This window comes from Aethalodelphis obliquidens, unplaced genomic scaffold (assembly GCF_003676395.1).
Source record: "Aethalodelphis obliquidens isolate GAN/ISIS:26980383/991018 unplaced genomic scaffold, ASM367639v1 scaffold57, whole genome shotgun sequence".
In the NCBI taxonomy this organism is placed as follows: Eukaryota; Metazoa; Chordata; class Mammalia; order Artiodactyla; family Delphinidae; genus Aethalodelphis; species Aethalodelphis obliquidens.
This window is the reverse complement of record NW_020838001.1, coordinates 2,037,432-2,059,492: the sequence shown is the minus strand read 5'-3', so window position 1 is coordinate 2,059,492 and position 22,061 is coordinate 2,037,432. Positions and strand designations below refer to the sequence as shown.

The following is a 22,061-nucleotide window of genomic DNA, read 5'->3' as shown; positions in this document are numbered from 1 at the left end:
ACATAATTCTCTCTGAGGAGTTAGCTGCTGGAAAGCCAGGGTGTGCATCTTGCAAAGGGAAGTGTCACGTATTTGCCTCCATGATGCGCAGTGCTTTTCATTTCTGAGATATTATGAACCAGAAAAATCCACAAAACATAAAAGAAACTCAGCTAAAGGCAACACGTCTTATTCTGCTGTGTTCCTTTGTTCTCCCTTCTCCCCCATAGCATGCTGTGAAGTTCATACACCGCAGACACTTCATGGAGGTACAAACAGGTTTCTCTGCACAGCAGCCCCGCGGCCCAGGTTTGGGAGCACGGGGACGTGATGGGTCAGTGCCCGCTGCTGGGGCGAGGACCGAGGGGGCTGGGTGAGGGCCAAGAGCTCTGGAAGGCTCACATTCACCTGACGTCACCGTTCAGTCCTGGGGACACGTCCCGATGCCCTGCTGGACACCTCATCCCCGCGCCCTGGTTCCCACAGTGGAGAAGGCGTATCAGGTTGCAGGTGGGAGGGTGAACGCAGGACTCTAACGAACACCGATCTAATGCAGACAGAAGCGATCACGTGCCATCCTATGAGTTGAGCTGTTGTTAGAAGCAAACGACTTACGTTACTACTTCAGCTGGGAATCTGCTTTCTAAGATGCAGGTTTTATTTTCCTGAATAAATATTGAAGGTGCTTGAAGGGAGTGACCGTGTCTTACTGTCGTTTATACGCAGAGCTGCCTGGTACAGTGAGGGGCACCGGCATGTGGTAGGTCTATTCCTTCATTTCCTAATCCAGCATTATTTACTGAGCATCCCCATAGGCCTGGTGCAGAGAATGTGGATCCAAACAAGGGAGGTGACCCCTGCCCTCACGGAAGTTACAGGCAAGAGGAGAGACCACAAGTAAATAATGTCATGAGTCAACGCATATATAAATGTGAGAATGCCGTGCAAGAAAAGAGATGCTCGGAAAAGGTGTAATGGCGGGGGGGCTTGTTTCATTGGGGAGGGAAGGTCGGGAATCCCTCTCTAAGGAAGAGCCTCCTTCAGGGAGGCCCCTGAGGAGGGGGAGTTGGGTGTGTATTAGTCACAGCACAGGAGACAGGCCTTCTCAAGGGAACAGCACGTGCAAAGGCCCTGAGGCGGGAGTAGGCGTGTTTGGAGAAAAGGTTGAAGCCTGGAGAAAGGGGGACAGGGTGGTGGAGAGGGTGGGTAGGGGCCGCATCCCACAGGGACTAGTGAGCCCCACTAAGGGTCGGGGCTTTGACCTCAGGGTGTGGCCTTTTGAAGCCAGGGAGCCACCTGAGTCAGACTGTGGTGTCCACTGAGGTCATGGGTATAGACAGGACCGGACAGAGACCAGTGGGTGGGCTAAAGGCCTATGTGGAGGAGGAATTGCCACCTCCTGTCACGGTCCCCGGGGAGAACTCAAGGGGACTCGGCGTCTGGCTGTTTGCACCCGGGCGGCATTGGCTGGGACAGTGGTGCCTGCAGGGGTGTCGGGACAGGAAAGATGGAGAGTGTGTTTGGGGGCCTGTGAACACGGGGGCGCCTCGGGGTCTCCAGGAAGGCTTGTCACAGAGATGTTTGGATACAACCCTGGAGCTGGGAGAGGGGGTCGGGCTGGAGTGAGGGACATGGATGCCCACCTGGCCACAGACACAGAGGAAGCTGGCTAGGACGCCTGCCTGCCAGGCTTTCCGACATCCCAGGGGAAGGGGCACTTTGGTCCTTCATGGCCTGGAGGAGGGAAGGAGACTTGAGAGTGAGAGGGTTCCCAGCAGGGTGGGGGTGGGGAGGGAAACTGGGATGGACTGCCGCCTTGCGCCCCGCGACCGTCAGTGACTCTGGGCATGATGGCGATGTCTGTACCTACTTAGCCTCGATAGCGGGGCCTCCATTCCTTCCACAAGCACCAAAAGCTTTGGCCTCCATACAAACGGGACCAAGATTTCAGGGTGACACCCTCAAAGAGTGCAGGTCTCAACTTGCCCTTTTTTTTAAATTTTTATTTTATATTGGAGTATAGTTGATTTGTAATGTTGTGTTAGTTTCAGGTGCATAGCAAAGTGATTGTTACGCATTTACATATATCTAAATATTCTTGTTCAAATTATTTCCCATTTAGGCTATTATAGGATGTAGAGTGGAGTTCCCTGTGCTCAACAGGAGGTCCTTGTCGTTTATTTTACATACAGTAGTGTGTGTATGTTAACCCCGAACTCCTGATTTGTCCCTCCCCCCATCCACTTGCCCTTTGCAACAGCTGGGCTTGCAGTGCTTTTCCGGTCCTCACTCTTCACCATTCCTCCCAGGACAAGCCTCGGAGGGAAATGAACTGCCTGCTGACAAGGCAGCCCTTCAGCAAGTTAATTTGTTCTGGCTCCTCGGTTTTCCAGCCGGAAACCTGAGCCGAAACGCCCTTCCCAAACAGCATCCGTCAAAGCCCAGCGCCGGGGCCACCCGGTGAGGATGCGTCAACGTGCCAATCTGCTTTGCGATTGAAGTGCAACTCAAAATGGGTAAGCCCCATACACAGAAACGGTGTGCGTGTGGTTGCAACCCCGGTCAGAGGTTGCCTTTCCCAGTAGAAGGACCCGAGGATACCTGAGTCCTCGGCCACCATTGGCGTGTCTACGTTTGTTCCTTACGTTTTTTCCTTCCACGTCGGAAGGAGAAGCGATCCAATCAGTGATTCTGTGGGGAGAGAAGGGCTTGGTCGTTCGGCAAACTCCATGTGGTTTATTTCTTCCAGATGGCCCAGACGCTCACCACTAGTCTTCGCCTGGTATTAACAAATGCGATTTGGCGTTTTTGAGAAATGGATCGGCACGTGCTCCCTTTCCCGTGGTTCACCACCCTGACGTCCTGCAAAGAGCAGGGGGTGGGCATAACAAGCCGCCATTGCCGAGACTCAGAGTGTTTTAATGGAACAGAGCCGTTTTTAATTTCTTTAAAGAGCATTCCAAATTAACTCATTTGTTGAGTGCCTCTATAAACAAACACTTGGAGTTCACATGGGTCCCCCCGGAATGATCCTTCTAAGTGGCTTTGGCTAAGAGACGTCCTGCAGGGGTGATTGCTCTGCAATTGCTTCTGTTGGCGTGAATTATACTTGCGGTAGAATTTGTACTGGGCTAATTTATTTTCAATTGTAGGATAAGTTCTAAAGCACAAGGAGCATGTGCTCTGTGAGAAGCATCCTGGGGCCTGACTGGTAGCGGGAGGGTTGCTTGAGTGAGGAGAGGCCAAACATAAGAGAAGTCAGGGGCTTCCCTGGTGTCACAGGGGTTAAGAATCCACCAGCCAATGCAGGGGACACGGGTTCGAGCCCTGGTCCGGGAAGATCCCACATGCCGCAGAGCAGCTAAGCCCGTGAGCCACAACTACTGCGCATGCGCTCTAGAGCCCGTGAGCCACAACTACTGAGCCCATGCGCCACAACTACTGAGCCTGCGTGCCGCAACTACTGAAGCCCGCGCACCGCAACAAGAGAAGCCACCACAATGAGAAGCCCGCGCACTGCAACAAAGAGTAGCCCCTGCTCACTGCAACTAGCGAGAGCCTGTGCAGAGCAGCAAAGACCCAACACAATGAAAAATAAAATATAAATAAATAAATAAATTTAAAAAAAGAGAAGTTGGCTGTTGATATTTGAGGACCCTGTTCCTCACTTTCCCAGCTTGTAAGGCTGGAAATGTCTGTGATAACTGTTTAAGAATGGGACACCACCCTCCTGCTGGCTCTCCTGTGTTCCTTGAGCATTCTCTAAGATTATGAGAATTTGGAGGTGCACGCACAATGTTTACTATGCACCCTGCTTTCTGGAGTGTGTCCTCGGACCAGTGTGCCTTGGGGGCACTTATCAAGTTTAAAGGGACTTCCCTGGTAGTCCAGTGGGTAAGATTACGTGCTCCCAATGCAGGGGGCACAGGTTCGATCCCTGGTTGGAAAACTAGATCTCACATGCTACAACGAACACCGGGTACAGCCTAAATAAATAATTTTTTTTTTTTAAGTTTAAAGATGCAAAGACAGGAAATAAGTGTGTCTCGCTGTTTTATGTGAGTCAAGTTTACTTTTTTAATTCATCCATCAGTTTGGAAAAGTAATGCATTTCATCAATTCGTGCTTTGATGTGTTACCTTGAGATCCATCCTTTGGTGTCCCTACTGCAGAGAACAAGTGTTTCCCAGATCTTCGTTTGGAGGCTCTGGGTATCAGTTTCTTGTCCTTCTCCTGCCCTTTGTGATTGACGGCTGTTACTCCATGGAGCTCCCAGCATCTCCTGGGAATGCAGACAGACCCATGGTGAGACTCAGACACAACAGAAGGATGACTTGTTTCATAAGTAAAGTTGTGACAGAACAGCGCTAACTTGAAACCATGCTTGACTCGTTCTTGCCGGTTCCCAAGGGCTGAGCACCTACAGCCAACGGTCACAGCCGGGGTCGAGCTGAACCCTTGACCAGGCTTGAGTGGACAGGCCAGTTGGTTCTGATAATGATAGTGACGTGTTCTGGGCTTCATGGGTAGACTCTAAGCACCGGGTGTTTATTAAGCTCTTTCATCTTCAGTTTACAGGTTAAAGTACTTGCTGATGCAGGGTGGTTGAGTAACTTGCTTTTGGAACCCAATCCAGCTGGTCTCAGAGTCAGAATCCAACCCCAACTAAATGGCTGGTGGTCTCCAAACATGGCCCCTCATCAGCATTATTTGGGGAGCTTCTGAAAAATACAGCTCCCTTGGGCCCCTCTCAGGGAGCTTCTAAGTCAGTAGGTGGAGGGCCCAGGAATCTGTGATGATGGACCCAGTTTGAGAACTGCTGTTTTAGCTCACAAATTCCTGGACAGCAGTCATGTTATTTGTTATCAAAAAAGAAAATCAAACCTACACTCACCCTTTGGCTCAGCTTTTCATCCCCTAAGTGTTACCTAAAGGAAACGAAAGGCTTGTGCCAGAGTGTTCACTGTAGGCCAAAACCTGGAAGCAGCCCAAGTGACCAAAAACAGACAGGTATATCCATGCAGTGGAATTCTGCTCAGCAACGACAAGGAGCAGACTGCTAATACATGCAGCAACGTGGATGAATCTTGAAGGCACGCAAAGTGGGAAAAGGCTCACACAGTGGAGTGCACGCTTAGTGTACGGTTCCGTTGGTGCGCCATTCTGAGAGAGACCAAACTAATCGATGGTTTGAGAAAAAACCATCAGGGTGTTTGCCTCGGGCAGTGGTGGGACTTCGAGTGGGTGGTGAGGGGACTTTTGGGGGCAGTGACGATGTTCACTGTCTTGACCGGGGGCTACCTTACACAGGGGTCTGCCTTTGTCACCCCAAAGATGTTTGCATTTCGTTCCAAATGCATTTTACATCAAAAAAGACCATAAATGAAATATTGAGCTCTTGTTAATAACGTGCCTGGTAAAATGGTCAGGGATGAGTCATTCTGAAGTCAAGCTTGCTTTGATGAATCCCAAAATGAGCTGGATTGTCAGGGGCGTAGAGGGATGGATAAATATGTGATAAAGCAAATATAGGCTGTGGTCCAGTTGATAGCTGACTGTCTTCTGATGCAGGAGCAAAGGGGTCTCTCCCTTGTGGAGCTGCCCCGGGATGCAGGACGGTCGTTTGTGATCCCCTACTTGTGGGGGGTCTGAGGGACGCTCATGGACCAAGGAGTCGTCGTCTGTAGATTCCAGCCGCTGCTGAGATACGGGAGCCCAGTGGGGATTCGAGTAGTTCGCACTTCATCACTGTAAGGCTGGATTGGAAAGTGGGGCTGCCTGTCCTCCCCTGGAAGTCTAGACTTTGGCACAGGAGGAGCCCCCGGAAGATGGTGGAACCCCTCTGGCAGTCTTTTCCCAGATCCAAATGGCAGGTAGCGGAGAGAGAAGAGGCAAGCCAGGTGACACTTAGGACCATGGTGTCTAGTTGTCCCAGGGCACTGAAGTGGCCCCAGACAGCACAGCTCTGCAAAGGGTCCTCTTTTCCTCCTGCCCCAATTAGTTCCTCCTGTTAGGACCAGGTGCTGTTGGTCTGCTGAGAGCTGCTGCCCTTTTGTAGTTGTAGCAGTTTTAACCAATAACAAGGATCGCTAAGGCTTTCTTTTCATAGGTCACTGTAGAGTGGGAATCACTCGGTAGCTGATTCTCCTGTGCTTATCCTGTGAATGTTTCTTTTCCTGTCACGTCCTGCACAGGAGCTGGCACCCAGGCTTGCATGGCACACCTGCACCAGGTGAGTGGGCTCTGATCTCAGTGTGACTTGGGCTCCAGTGACTGTTCCATGCCCAACTTGCTGTCACTCCTCACTCTCTGTGTCCTCTCAGTGTACAAGGTGTGTCATCAGCATACATCATATGCTCCCTTACCAGTGACATTTCAAGAGCACTGTGCCAGGGGACATCAGAGGACATTATGTCCCGGGAGACAAGTCTTCAGGAGCAAGGTCTGAGTTTGTCAGAGGAAGGATGCAGGGCTGCCAGTGGCTGAAGCTGTCCGGTCTGGAAGGAGCAGTGTGGGCTACGTGTCACCATCACCCAGAGCTGAGCACAAGGGAAATTGCAGAATATTTATTCTCACCACCTTTCTCGGTATCGTTACTGTACCTGTTGACGTGAATTGGCATATTTTTACGTTCGCAATAAGGGGAGGTGGCACTCGCCGGGACTTCTTGACTAAGTGGGCCCTTTCATGCGTGCAGCACGTGGCCACATAATTGTCATGGGACAAGCCCACTGCAAGGATCCTAAAATACTCCCTGAATCATTAACAAAAGAGAAAATGACAGTCAGGACAATCCAAGTGCTATCAAGGATGGCTGATTGGACTTTAATTGCCCGCAGTGGACAGTTCCTGTGAGATTGGTGTGGTTGCACTCGAGGTATATTTGACTAATCAGAAATCCTTCCCTGCACTGAGTTACTGTTTACCAGACCTCTGCTGCCTTGAATCCTTGGGGGTGAAGGGCCTACAGAAGAACCACATAGACTTTTATCGCTGGTCCATTGCAGTACAGCATACGGCACGTGATATAACCAACTGCACGTTACCTCGAAGCTCTTTACACGGGGCTCTCCAAGCACCAGTGTGTGCATCAGAAGGATAAGCCCAGAGGGAGAACACTGGTTTTCGGGAGTTTTCTGTGTGACGGGTTGGACCACGGCAGCTGAGACCCAGCCTGCTCATTGCTGTGTAGATCACTGATAGGCCAGGCGTTTGGCCCTGATGTTCATCACTGACACTCCGAGGTGGACCGTCCAGAGCTTCACCCCAAACTTCTTGCGGGACAGGTGTTCTGAGCACCACGTGTGTGACTGGTGTTGCTGGTAAAAAGAGGGACAACCCAGAGTGATGTATGTCGAGTCACGTGTGTCCTGTGGGGCTGATAAAGTGGGTGGGTTTTTTTTTTGTAGTTGGGAAACTCTAGGTTTCCCAATTTCTTTACTTTAAGGCTTTTCAGAATTTTGTTATACATAATGATACGTTATTTTTCTAAATTATAATGCTATGACTTTCCATGAGGGAGATAAAATATATAGTATTTCTCAAACGTATTTGACTGTGGAACCTCCCATCTTGTTTTGTTTTTTTAACATCTTTATTGGAGTATAATTGCTTTACAGGGGTGTGTTAGGGTGGGATGTTAAAGACACACAAAAACTGTGATGGAGAAAGAACGTCCTTCCGGGGAATTTTCAGACAAGTCCACCCTTTTTTCTCTGTTCTTTGACCCTGTGTATATGTGTTTCCTCTGTTTTGTTGGTGATGTTGGCGTAGGAGGGCTTCTTTATGCGTTTGTGCGTTCCTGGTGAGAGACTCTTTTGGATGGATGGGTGGGGCCCACTGTGTGCCAGGACCAGGGGGCTGGAGAGACCGCGGTGAAAATGTCAGATGAGATGTCGTCCTCTGCAGCTCCCTTGCAGTCTTGGGAGGGCAAGCATATAATGAACAATCAACATACAATGACAGTATCAGAAGGCAAGAAGCACTAGGTACACAAGAAAAATGTTAAATATTGGTGGGTTGATGGAGAGTTGAGAGAGGGGCTACTTTCTTTTCTTTTTGAAAAACAGATTTGTTGAAGTATAATTGTCATGAAAATACTGTACATATTTAAAGCATACAATTGGAAACTACATTCAAGGTAACGAATATTTGGACTTCCCCAGTGGCGCAGTGGTTACGAATCTGCCTGCCAATGCAGGGGACACGGTTTCGATCCCTGGTCCGGGAAGATCCCACATGCCACGGAGCAACTAAGCCCGTGTGCCACAATTACTGAGCCTGCACTCTAGAACCGCGAGCCACAACTACTGAGCCCACAGCGAAGAGGAGCCCCCACTCGCCACAACTAGAGAAGGCCCATGCACAGCAGCGAACACCCAGTGCAGCCAAAAATTCATTCATTCATTAATTTTAAAAAGATAGTGAATATTTTCATCACCCACAAAAGTTTTTATTCTTTTTATTCTTTTTTTATTGAAGTATAGTTGATTTACAATGTTGTGTTCATTTCTGCTGTACAGTAGAGTGATTCAGTTATACATAATCCATTCTTTTTCGTATTTTTTTCCATTATGGTTTATCACGGGATACCGAACATGGTTCCCTGTGCTGTATGGTAGGACCTTATTTTTTATCGAGAGGAGCTACTTTAAATTGAGTGTCAGGGAAGGCCTCTTTGGGAGACCACAGTTACGCCAAAACATGGTGGGAACGAGAGCACAGACACTGGGTGCCGCAGTGGGAGGCCCTGTGAGGGCAGACTTATCAAGTGCAGCAGGACCTGAGAACCTTGCCGGTGGGCGGGGTGGGGGGCGGGGAACGGAGCGTCATTTCTGGCATTGAGTGCTGGCGAGTGTCAGGCTGGTTACCCAGGGCCTGGGTTTTGACCCGGACTGGGGAGATGAACAGAGCAGGCAGAGCTGAAGCCCAAGTGAAATATTTGAGACGCAGGCAACTCACCCAAACCCATTGAGTTTTAGCTCGGGAACTTTTCTGGAAGTTCGCCATCTCTTGACCTTTTCCTGGGAGAAGGCTGGTGCAAGCCCACCCAGACCGGCAGCGCACACTCAGCGTGGACCCTCCTGAGCCCCTCAGCACAAGATGGGCTGCACCCGCTCCACGTACACACCTGTTTTCCCCACTCCTGGGCGATGCTCAGAAGTAACCTGTCGGTTCTCTGAATATTTTTGCTTCCTACAGAGCAGTCTTCCCCGCCGGGGGTCACTGCCTCTGTCGTCACATAAAAAGGTTTTGGGAAACCAGAAACTGAGTGCTGATGAGTTGCCATAGGGGATGCCTCATGGCCGAAACCCTGTGCACCATTGCTTCTCTTCCCCTTCGCGATGGTGGAGGCATCGACGCAAATGAAATGGCCTGGAGCCCGTGTGCCTCTCTGCATGGAACATCCCACAGGATGGATCCCCACGTAGAGGATGGGTTCCCACTCCATCCTCGGAGCTGGGCAACAGAGAGACCCGTGGTCTGGCCTGGTTGGGTCTTTCCTTCCCTCTCCACCTCCCTCTGCTGTCCCCCTCCCCCTCCCCCTCCCCTGGTGAGCCTGTCTCCTTGCTCAGTCTTCTCGGGGAGGGCATGCAGGCCAGAGTCATGATAACATCCTGCCCCGTGAGGTTGGTCCCCCCTCCAAAAAGAGAGCAGATCCAGTCTGCATTCCTCTAAGTGGAGCCCCACCCCAGTCCCGGGAGGACAGGGCAGGAGGCTGTCCCTCAGATCCTGCTCTGTGGTCCTCTGTGACCCACGGACTCTCCCCCTGAAACAAGACCCAAAAAAACCGTGATGTGAGACTCCAGGCTTGTGTTTAGCTGGTTTAGCTGGATAGTTCTCCAGTAAATTGCCAGGACGAGATGTGGGGTGGGAGGAAAATGGCCATTGGATTCCAGCTCATTACAGGTAACTCGATCCCGGAGCCCGTTAGCGAGAGCAGTGTCACTGGGCCGGTCCCCGCACACTGTGCGTGAATCCCCACGCGTCCTGGAGGCTACGTCCCAGCTTGTGATTATTTTAGAAATCATTGCTCCCATTCATCCTGAAAGTTTAGAGAAGTTTTGCGTCAAATGCTGTCTTCATCTTCCTTATTTTTTCTAAGCTTGATAACGAAATCTCCCTCTCTGCCCTCACATGCTGTGTGCAAATCACCAAAATCCATAAACCTTGAATAGATTTAGAAAATCATGCTCTGCTATGAAAGAAACCCGTAAATGAATCTTTATATTTGAAGTTTTGACATTTAACAAATGCATTGTTATCCATTATCCCTTCGGTACTTAACAAACAGAAATACAGAAAGACACAATTGGAAGGGCTTTTTTCCGTTCCATTCTTTCAAAAGCAGCTATTTCCTTGCAGGTGGTAATTTTGTTTCAAGAAGAGGGTTGTTTAGTACTAGGCTTTTTAATAAAATACGTGTGAGAGAATAATTCTTCTAAAACATTCTGTATCTACAAAAATCTATATGTGGGAGAACTTGAATTATTCCCTAATAGATTTTATTACATAGCAGTTAAGAATTTTTCTAAGGGACATCTAGTCAAAGCCATCAATTTTGGGTAACAAAGCATGGGAGAGAATGGAACTTACTGAAAACTGACATTATTCCCTACTTAGTGAATGCTTTATCTGTTCTCTGGCTATCATTTTCTTTAGAAGGTAGAGCTCTTTAGGCTGTTAGGTTAGCATGATTAACCACAAATAAGTGATTGACATTTATTCACTTAACCCACATTCTCTGGACGTGTTCTGTCTGCCAGGTGCAGTGTCTGCACTGGGAAACTGAGGCAGGAAGGGGACTGCCCGGGGATCATACCTTGAATGGCAGGAGGAACAGACAGAGACTTGAATTCATAAAGCGAGGAGTGGGGAACCAGGGTAGGGAGACCCATGGCAGGGGTTCACCCGCTGTTTTAATAAATTAACATGTGATCCTGTACGACCAAATGCCAGTCACGTAGGGGTGAGGTACAGAAGGAGAGGGCCACTTATTCAGTTGTTTCATTCAAAACTGATTGTTGCACACCTTTTACGTGTCAGGCGTGGCTCTGGCACCAAAGCTACGAGCAGGAGATACACGGCCCCAGGGCCCTGGAGACAAAAAACACTCCACCGTTACTCACGAAACATAACAAGAAACGCGGGACCAGGGGTGCGAGGGAGTCTGGAGCTGTGGACCGAGGTGACCCAGCCTCATTCGGGGAGGCCACCGGTGCCCGCTGATAACACGGCATTGGAGGGGGTGGATGGTCAGGGATTGGCCAGGTGTGGGAGGAGGCCAAGGGGATCTGGGGTCCAGGAGGCAGAGAGCTGGGTGGAGTGAAGAAGCTTAGAGGAACCTCCCCTTCTCCTGCAGGGAGCCGGGGGCAGAGACGGAGAGAGGGAACATGGCAGGCACCTGCTGCGCAGGGGACAGCGGCTCCAGGGTTCTCCCCTCCAGTATGTGTTAAATGTGTTAAACTTGCAGAAAGCTGAGCGAATTCACCCTCCGTGAAAATCCTGCACTTCACAGGCTGCCGTCTTGCTTCACCTCGTACCTGTCCTCCTTCCGTCCATACGGCCGGCCGTTGTGCTTCTTACGGATTTCAGAGTGAAACTGCAGAAACCGGTATCCTTCCCTCCTAAACACTTCAGCAGGTGTCTCGTGAAATAGAGTTCACTATTTGTTTGCATTTTGAGTCAAAATTTATAGAGAGGAAAATACACACGTTTTAACTTTGAAGAATGCATACACCTGAGTAACCGAAGCTCCTGTCCAGGTTTAGAGCATCCTCGTTGTTCCAGAAGGTCCTCTCCTTTGGTGACCCATCCCTGCCCCCGGGGCCCAGAGGCAGTCCCTGTGCTGTTCTGGTGTTTTCAGCGTACTTTGCCCGTAGTGTGTATACCAGTCCTGCCCCTTTTGGGGGGTTTGGTGTGCGTTTTGCCTTTTACCAGTTGAAAGGCTACAGCCAGTCTGGGGTGGCTGTGAAGAAAGCTGCCGTGGACGCCACCGTGAACCTGTCGTGAGAAGGTGCTGCTCTCCCTGGTGGACGTCTCTTTTCTCTGACGCTGGTGGAGCAGCCCTGGCCGCGCATGCTCACCGCGGCCCGTGCGTGTCTTCCCGTCTCTGCTTTGCACCCATCTCTGTTTTTTTGTTTTTTTTGTTTTTTTTTTTTTGCGGCACGCAGGCCTCTCACTGCTGTGGTGTGATCTCTCCCGTTGCGGAGCACAGGCTCCGGACGCGCAGGCTCAGCGACCGTGGCTCACGGGCCCAGCCGCTCCGCGGCATGTGGGATCTTTCCCGACCCGGGCACGAACCCGCGTCCCCTGCATCGGCAGGCGGACTCTCAACCACTGCGCCACCAGGGAAGTCCCCCATCTCTGTCTTTAAGGGAGGCTCTTGTGGACAGCATGTGTTTGGATCTTGATTTTTTTTCTATCTTTTCTGACAACTCTGTGTTGACATTGGAGTGTTTACTCCCTTTCAGGTTTATGACTGATGCGGTTGGAGTTAGGTCTGTCACTTGATGTTTGGAGTTTTGTTTGTGTCCCTTTGTAATTTCTCTTATGCTCCTTTGTTATGTTCCTTAATTTTTCTAGAATTTTATCTGAAGTTCTCTGTTGGATTTTTTTTTTTTTTTTGCGGTACACGGGCCTCTCACTGTTGCGGCCTCTCCTGTTGCGGAGCACAGGCTCCGGATGCGCAGGTTCAGCGGCCATGGCTCATGGGCCCAGCCGCTCCGCGGCACGTGGGATCTTCCTGGACCGGGTCACAAACCCACGTCCCCTGCATCGGCAGGCGGACTCTCAACCACTGCGCCACCAGGGAAGCCCTCTATTGGCTTTTTAACTCTCCCTCTTTACATTATGTTGCAGGAGTTGCTCTGGGGATTTCTAGGGAACCAGAGTCTATTCCAAAGTTCCTTAAAAGGCAAAGTCGAGGCAGCAGCCATGGGAAGGATAGGTGGGCAACAGGAATAAGGCAGATGGGTTAGGAGGTGGCTGACATCGGTTAGCTGATTTCACCATTAGCTGAAGGAGGACATTCAGAACGTTCTGGCCTGGATGACCGAAAACATACAAACTCTCCCCACCTCGTAAATTTATCAGCATCTTAATAATTAATGGTAAGCAAACTCAGGGGACAGCATGGTTCCGGCTTTTAGTTACCTCTTTGAAAATAATTCAATCTAATAACTGCTGAATTTTTTAAACCACTCAATATCATTGGACAGTCAAGGGAGGACCTCCCAAAAACCCGACATGGTTTTTTTGTTTGTTTTGTTTTTGTTTTGCGGTACGCGGGCCTCTCACTGTTGTGGCCTCTCCCATTGCGGAGCACAGGCTCCAGATGCGCAGGCTCAGCGGCCATGGCTCACGGGCCCAGCCGCTCTGTGGCATGTGGAATCTTCCCGGACCGGGGCATGAACCCGTGTCCCCTGCATCAGCAGGCGGACTCTCAACCACTGCGTCACCAGGGAAGCCCCCGACATGTTTTTTAACCGTTATTACCGCAGCTGTCTTGTGTAAAGAGGACTCAACCTGGAGTTAGGGCCCTGGGAGTCTTGACTCCTCTGGAGGACCCCCTACCCCGGGTGTGGACAGAGCCATGGGCCCTGAGCCCAGGACAGCAGACACGGCACATGGGCGCAGAGGCCGTGCCACGGGGGTCAAGTCTCCAGGCTGCCTGGGGAAGGCTTCCCAGCTTGCCCAGAGCAGCTGGGGGCGGCCTGGTGGTCTGCACTGCACACGGGAAAGGAGTACAGGCAGTGCTGTCTCTGGACACCCCAGTCCCTCGGGAACACCCTGGACTGTGGCTCAGGAGGTGGAGATGTCGTCTTTGTGTTTGGTGTACCTGAGGTCACCGAGCCAGGAGGTGGCAGAGCCGGAATTTGGCCATCGGCCTGCAAACACCCTGCAGCCTGGCAGGGCCCCCCCTCCTATGGGTGGTGCTGTGTGCGCAGGGACCCCAGGCATCGTGCTCGAGTGCATCGCGCATCCACTCCCCGCTTTCCCCGGGGTGGGAGTGGTGCTGAGTGAGGTTCTGGGGACAGTGATGGACCCTCGTGGGCCGGGGCTACGTGAATTCATCTCAGCCCCGAGCCAGAGGCCTCCCATCAGTCCTGGCTCCCCCGGCACCTCTGAGCCTCATGTGCTCATCCCCAGATCGTGGGTGACAGTCCTGTCTGCTCCACAGGTGACTGAGGGGGTGTCCGTGGGGTAATCTATACGAAGCACTTAGGGGACCACCAGGCCCATTTCGAGTGTCACCAAGTTGTCACCTGGGCCATAAATGTTATTAATTTTATGAGCGCTCTCGTTGCCATGACGATGGCCATCCGTGTGAGGACAGTCACTTTCCTGTCGGGAACCACCAGAGCGTCCTTGACAAGGAGGGGGGTCACCCAGCTGGGCAGGGCCTCCTTTGGCTTCAGCATGGGGGGAGGGGTGTCAGTAATTCGTTTACTGTAACTGCTGTGTTTGTCAAATAATGAAGGTATTATAGGCTGCGCTCAGAAATGGAAATTATATTTTAATAAGGTATACAGTCATAATCGGAAACGAGGAGCACAAAGGAGGGCCCTTTTGCAATAATTACACATTATAAAGTCATTACTCACACTGGCTTTGGAACTACATTGCGAATTAAAATGCTTGTTTGGGAGCGGAGCCTGCATACAGTACTTGCTCATTAAACTTCTGCGTTGTCGAGTGGAGAGAAGTGAATGCCAATCCCAGTGTCCACCTCCCTGGGCTTCGGGCTCCACCTCAGGCCGCGACAAAGCCGCCTCGAAGGGACTTCTGTGACCATGTCCACTAGCGATGGGGAAAAACACGGTAGAGACACGACCGCATGTTGTGACTCGTGTTCTTTCCCCTGGAGGTGGGAAAGGCCTGCCAGGGCCCCGGTGCCCGAGTGTCCTAAAACCACGTTATAATGAAAAGAATGGCAGTTTGACAGCATCTCTGTAGTGTTAGGTGGAGGCATTTTCTATAAATGTTCATATCCCATCCTTATAAGTCCTGTTCTCCTAACATCATGGGCCCATGGGCTTGTGTCCTACAGCCTCATGGTCCCAAGTCCCAAACCAGCCTGGGTGCTGAATACGTGGGATGAGGCCCTCGACACGGGCAGTGCAGGTGCCCACGTGGACTCTCTCGGCTTGGACGTGGGAAGGCAAACTCATTATTTCTAAGGTTCTGCAGCATCAGCCTTTCCAGGAGGCTGTGTTATTACTGCATTCACAGCAGTAGGGCCACTGACAGGGTTCCTGATGGTGGGAGAGAAAGAACCTCCTTCTCCCATGGAGAGTTCCTGATCTCCAAGGGCTTTCCTGGTCAGCGCCAGAACAGTGTCCTCTCTAGAGCCCTGGCTGGACCAGGCCTGCTTCTGCAGAACCAGGATCAGGGAGGGGGGCCCACAGCCCAGCATCTTCATGCAAACTGCTTCTCTGTATCTGATGTTGAAAGCTTCATAGCATTGATGTCCTCGGCTGTCCCTTTAAGCCTGCAGCTTTAGATCGTATAGATAACACATTAATTTATCTGGCTTCTGTGCAGAAGAACAGTTACAACTGGTGGAAAAGAGTTCCCTGGGGAGATGGAGAGAAATGGAGAAACGGCATTCTTAGGAAATGCCACCGATTATTGGTATTTACCTGGCTACCTGTGCGGACACTGAGTGTCCAGTTAGGAAGAATTTATTGGCGGGGGCGAGGGCAGGGTGCCGTGGGAAAGAAGCCTGGCTGAGAGATCAGGAGCCCCATCAGCCGGCCGAATCTCAACCTTTGAGCCTGTGTCTCCGGGACCGGCAGACGCCCACCCTTGCCACCCGACAGCTACCGTATGGCCCAGAGAGCACGCAGAGGAGCGTGTTCTGGGCAGCGTGACATGCCGTGCAGAGTGCAGAGGCTGCTAGTCTTGATAACTAGTGCACCTGTGCACGTCAGCCCGGTGCGTGCTGGGGAGGCTCCAGGCTCCGCTAATGACCTTTCCTTTCTCTCCCTCCTAGGTAAGTGATCCTGCTGCTAAGCGAACACGTGTCCTCACACACCTGTTTCACCTGCGAGAACCTGTCTCTGCTCCCCGGCTCATCCTCAGCCCAGGGAAGGTGTGAGTCAGGCAGATCCAGTGAGAGCGAGCGATGGGGTCACATTTCCCAGGCTGTGACAGCATCGCTCCATCTTTCTTGGTGAAACCTGTGCTGGTGAAGAAGGGGGTGGGGGGAGAATGAGACAGCGAAGCTGGAAGCAGGAAGAAGGCAACTGATGTGGAATCTCTAACCTGAGAAGCCAGCCTGGACAACAGTTCGATTCTACTCCAACCCAGATAAGATTGAGCCCAGCATCTCAGGGGGAACTCCAGAAACGGCTCTCACTGTGAGGCGCTTTTCCTATCTGAGTGACCTGGCGGTGTGGTTTGCGTCTTTTCTTGAGTCTGACCCGGAAGCAACTGCTGCTAAATTTGGCACACTTCCTGGGGGTCTGCTTTCCCCTCTCCCAGGTGGTCCTTGGGCTGGCTTCTCAGGAGACTAAGGTTGCTCTTGTGGTCTGTGGCAAATGGTTCAAAGGTGTTTTCGGTTAAAGAAAATGTTAAAAGTAAATAGCTGAAGAGTTTTCTCTGCTTGTGGAAAAACAGCTATGGGTGCAACGTGAGGTGTGTGTGGTCAGGAAATGCTCTCTGACCCTGAGTCGTGTGGGAAGCTCTCACCTCTAACCCTTACTACACTCTCTATCTTATGTGGAAACTTAACTTGCGTTACTCTCTAAAAAAAAAAGTCCAAGCCACTGGCACGCCCACACCTGTGATGACATAGGTTCATAGTTACCCAGCCTCGTGCCATGAAGGGTGTTAGGAATGGGGAAAAAAAGAGAGGCTAGAGGGGCAGGTGTAAAGAAGAAACAGGTGAAGGCCCTTCCTCAGCAACATAGAGGAGCCTCGCACTTGGCTGTCAGCTTCCTGGTGTCCAAAGCACAGAGGTAAACATAAGCAATTAACATGGTTGCAGACATCATGAAAGAGAAACACTCATTCTTTCCTTCTTTTTTTTTTCTGGCAAAAAATACTCTTACCAGAACTAACGTCTAAAAGAACAATCCCTTATTGGGCAGGTCTCCTGTGTTGGAGACACTGAGTAATAAATACATTAGACAACATCTTGAATGTTTCTGGACAAAACACAACGGAGGGTTCTGTGAGGTGGTTTGACCATTTTATTTAATAAAACAGTGGGAATAATATTAAAATACAACTCATTGAAAGCATTTCTGTAGGCCAAGATGACTAGGCCCAAATGAATATTCCTTTCATGGCTTGGCTGGGCACCAGGAGAACCTCATGTACCTGGAGAAATAATAGATGCTACAGATTGTGTGGGCAGCACGCTCCCTGGTGGAACACAGATGAGGATGGATGGGGCCACCTTGCAATCCAGTCATCCCACGTGAGACCGGACTGCAAGGGTCCTGGGGTTTGGGTACAACAGGACACCCACTGTCAGGTGGGGCCCTTTGGGGAAAAGAAGATGCTCCTTGCAGACCAAGCAGAAGGGTGTCTGTCTTGAGCTCTGAGTTCGGGGAGTCTGAGTTCAGGCTCTTCAGGTGTGAAGGACCTTTTCAAAAAGGACAAAGAGAAATAGAAAAAGAGGTCCTAAGGTATTAGTAGCAGTGAATATAAAATCTCTTTTGAAAAAGCCCTGTTTTCTTGGACAGGCCCACTGTTCGGAGCATGAATGTTGGACACAAGTGTGGTCAGGATGTTCCAGATGTAAGGGTGGGGTCCACCCCCTGCCCTTGCCTCCCTGGGTCTGTGGAAGGACATAGGTCGTATGGCATGGGTTATATGTCGTAAGGATGTAGGTCATGCTTTACCAGAAATCCAGCATAGTGTTTGGCCTCAAGGTGGAAGGAGCCACATGCTGGATGAACTGGTGAATTCTTATTTATTATTTGCTAGATGTTATTTAACGTGCCTCATAAGTCTGTGGATAAAGTGGACACAATTTTTTAAATTCCATTTGAATACTGGCATTTGCTCTCACAAGGAAACATGTTTTACCATTTGAACTCAGTGTATCTTGGACTCACCCAGAGGGAGAGGAGGTAACTGGACAGGTGGGCTGAGAGCCCTGGCATGTGGCCTGGTTTCTGTGGGGCGTCCCCTCATGCTGGCCACTTGAGCCCGGGGTTTGCACCTGGGGTTAGACGCGCTCCCCTCCCCGCTGGCTGCGGCTGCCGCCCTGGGCTGCCGTGGCCTCTCGTACGTCCTAACCTTGGGTCAGGCACCGCTCTCCTCGTATTGGAGATCTCGTTACTCACCGATGCCTCGAAGGGCACTCTTGTCCCAGAATCCTGGCGCCCAGTGCCCTAGGTGGCACCAAAGAACGGAGCCCGTTCGGGTGGGGACCTCTGTGGCCGGACACCCACCGGGGCTGGGACCTGCGATTCTGTCCAGGTCACTTATGTCTTTGTCTGACCTGAGACTGTCTGGGTCTGAGATCCTGTAAGTCTCTATTCGATGTCTGATTTCAGACCTTGTGTTCTCTACACTCTCTTCAGAGACACATTAGCTACTGAAGTGATGCTCTGACTTGGTCCTTAAACATCATCTTAAGAGGGTTTCTACACCCGGGTTACTCAGTGTGACGCCTGGGCTTTCTCTTCTGTTAAGTCAGTGGTTCTCCACAGGGTGCCTGACCCCCTGGGATGTTTGGCAAAGTCGAGGCATTTGGGGTTGTCACCATTCTGGGGGAGAGGCACTACAGCATCCAGTTGGTACCGGTCAGGGAAGGGCTCAACTTCCTCCAGTGCACGGGACAGGCCCTCAGCACCAACTCACCCCACCGCCAATGTCAGTAGAGCCGAGGGTGCGAGACCCTGGGTCAACCGATGACAAAAACTTTAAAAAGCACTACTATTAATGCCGCGTAAACACCGACGTAACGATTAGGCACAAACCTCTGTTCATCAGCTCATTTAATTCTTGGCCCCATGAGGTGCACGTGGTTCCTCCCCTCACCTTGCAGGTGGGGAAACGAGGCCCAGAGAGGTTAGGCTGCTGCCCGAGACCGCAGCACGTCAGGGCTGGAGCAGTCCATTCTGTCCTGGCTGCACAGCCCCTGCTGCATCACTGGGCTGTGTTTTATCACCCAGACGAGAGTAGGGCCGGTAGGAAACCCGCACGGTGTGAGCGGTTGCTCTGTTCTCCCCAAGTGCAAACACTGCTCCGGGGACACGAAGTTCCAGTCTCCTGCCCCTCCATTTAATAACTGGCTGTGGGCAAAATCCGGCGATCGCAGCCCTGGCGTCTCTGCCCCATGTGATTCTGACTAATGACCTAAATGGGTACCAGAAGCACAGTTACACTGGTTCTTTCCCGACGGCTGCAGGTGGTGACGCTCCCCTTGATCTGGGCGCACAGCAAGGTAGGAGCACACGTCCCGCTCCTGTCCACACAGTGCCTTCTCATCACTTTCCTGGTTCCACCCCGAGGCCTTGATTTAGAAGAAGTGTCTGACTTAATGGTGGGGCGGGGGGAGATGAAACAACAAAAACAGGCCGTTGGGAGCCCTCCGAGTACAGGGAAGGTGCTTTTCTTTCATTACACGGCTCAGCATTCTTTGTTTCTCGTTTTAACATTTTGCTTAAGATGTAGGGCTGGAGGCTGTGTTTCTCCTGGAAATTATTTTTCAGTTCGCGTCTGTTTTCATTCCCATCTCAGAAGGAAGGTCTGTGATGGGAGGCGTGTTAGGCAGGTTCCACGTGGTGCGGGGCATCCAGGAGTTTACTGCGAGCTGGTGGCTGACAGGAGCCGAACGGGGACAAGCGGGGAAGGCAGGGCCGCCAACCGCCGTGACTTTCTGTTATGGGCCATCTAAAGGGGGGTTGAGGATGCATCCCGAACCCTCGACCACAGCTTCTGTAACTCCCTCGCCCACCAGGAGTGCGCCGTCGCCTTGGGGAACAGGCTTTGCAATCCAGTCGGTAGAAACGGGATGTGAAGTCCGCCGGGGGAGGACCCTACTGGGACCCTCATTCTTGTCTGAGCTTCTCGTGGGTGACAGAGCCTGTACCCAGCTTTCGGCTGTGCAGCTGGCCCCTCGACGTGTTCATGAGACCACGTGGGCCACAGAATGTGAGCCTGCTCTCACCTGTCCTGTGAAGCATGGCAAACGCACGTGTTCACGAGAGGCGGTGCAGGGGCCCAGGGGACGTGATTTTGTTGGTGATGCTGGTTTGCTTCTTCTGCTTGGCATCCTGCCTGGCACATGATATGCACTCAGTTAACGCTGGTGGAAAAAAGGAAGCTGGGAAGAGTGAGCGGATGAGCATGACTTCACTCCCAAGAGGCTAGGAGCCTGATGTGTTTTAGGAGAAGCCCAGTCGTCATGCTGACTGGCACATGATGAATGCGTTTTCTGCTTCCTCCACAGAATATCCAGGGCCACATGAGTTCCCTTATTTAGTTTTCATTCTTAGTTAAATCTTCGCTACTCATAAAGGTGGAAAAACTCTGTTGATAAGTTGACAGAGAAACTCGTACGCATTAGAGAGGTCCAGGTCCATTAGAAGTCCAAACATGGTGTCTAAACGTGGAGCTTAAATTGGACACGTGCAATTACAGCTTCATAAATTAACCTCATACCATGTAGGATTTGATATTCGTTTGCTCCCCCATAAGAATTCTGAGTGCGAATCACAGCAAAAATAAAGTGACTTTATTATTAGTGTTAAATATTTACATAGTTTATAGAGGGGCGTAAACAAAGGACGACACATTGTGATGGAAATGAGTTTTTTCCGAAATTATGAGTGAGGAAACTCGCATATTTGGTGGAGAGTGAAGGAGCTCACGCATCATATTTTCAAATGTGGTGCCAGCAGGAACCAGAACTGCAGACAATTCTCTGCCGTTATTAAGATCCAGTTACAGTAACAGCGCAGCCTTAAACTTGGAGTATTATGGATGCGATGTAAATGTTTAACCAGCTGGGTTGCATGTGATATTTCTCACCACTGGTGATCCTGTTCTCATTTGTAGCTGACTTGCAGGGGTTTGTTTGGTAAAAGAAATGTGTGGGGGGGGAATTGGTGAAGCATTGAGTCCTATCCACGTTACTTTTACTTTCCCCTTTAGGATAAACCCTCCCTTTTACTGACGCAATGAGTTAGGCCAAAATGTATCAAAGAAATAATTCAATGAATATTTATATGGCACCTACTGGGGGCAAAGACTTCTTCCCTGGGTGATACAAACACGAGCCAGCCTGCAAGATACGGGGAAAGAAAAAGGCTTTGCGGCCTCACCCACATGCGGTGCTGACAGCAGTCCAGGGAAGCTCTCTGGGGTCCCGAGGTGAGGAGTATCGATCAGGGCCTGTTCTTCTCTAACTCTGAGTGGGACGAGGGTTGGAAGGGTGGGCCATGGTGCTGGTTAGGGTTTAAATGTTTTATAAAGGAGCCCTGGTCTGTCGGCCAGGAGGTTCCAAATGCACAGAAACCTTCAAAGCCCACCACTGAGACACGAGGCTGTGCACCCCCCAAGGCCACTGAGAGAACAAACGTCACTCAGCTCGGTGGCTTGTGACTACCCCGGTTTCCCTAGGATTTGGCTTTAGTGGAAACCTGCCCCATTTGAGAGTCTGGGGTTTGTTGGTTTTCCTAAGTGAGTTTGTCACACGCTGTGTGAGTTTTTTAGCAGAATGTAGTTTCTTGAGTCAGATGCAACAACTAAAAATAAATGTACAAGTACACACATACACAGACATTTACAAATACATACATTTTCTCCAAAGGTAATTTTTTCTAAAAGCCAGAATAGCTTTTGGTACCACATCTAATTAGGAGATTGTAGAACAACGCAGAACCATCTTGATTATAATAACCGTCTTCAGATAATGCGCTGTTAAATTAGCTCACTCAACGTGTATTTTGTAAGTAGATTCGGTTTATTTTTAGTCCTTGTTTGAAGCCAGGAATGCAAATGGAGAGGAAGGGTTTTCAGTGAGCATGGAGACCAAGGAGACGGCCGGCGGTGCTCAGCCTGGCAGCTCCTCTGAGAAGTTGGCTTTTTCAGGAGGAAGCTTGAAAAAAAGCCCA

The 22,061-nt window shown here is 50.7% G+C and overlaps 1 protein-coding gene across 1 annotated transcript in view; it reads left to right on the top strand.

Annotated features, from left to right (window-relative positions):
* The window catches only part of LOC113609496 (cadherin-4-like), a 541,650-nt gene that overhangs the window by 191,577 nt on the left and 328,012 nt on the right, over positions 1 to 22,061 (top strand). The gene's annotated exons all lie outside the window — the stretch shown is intronic.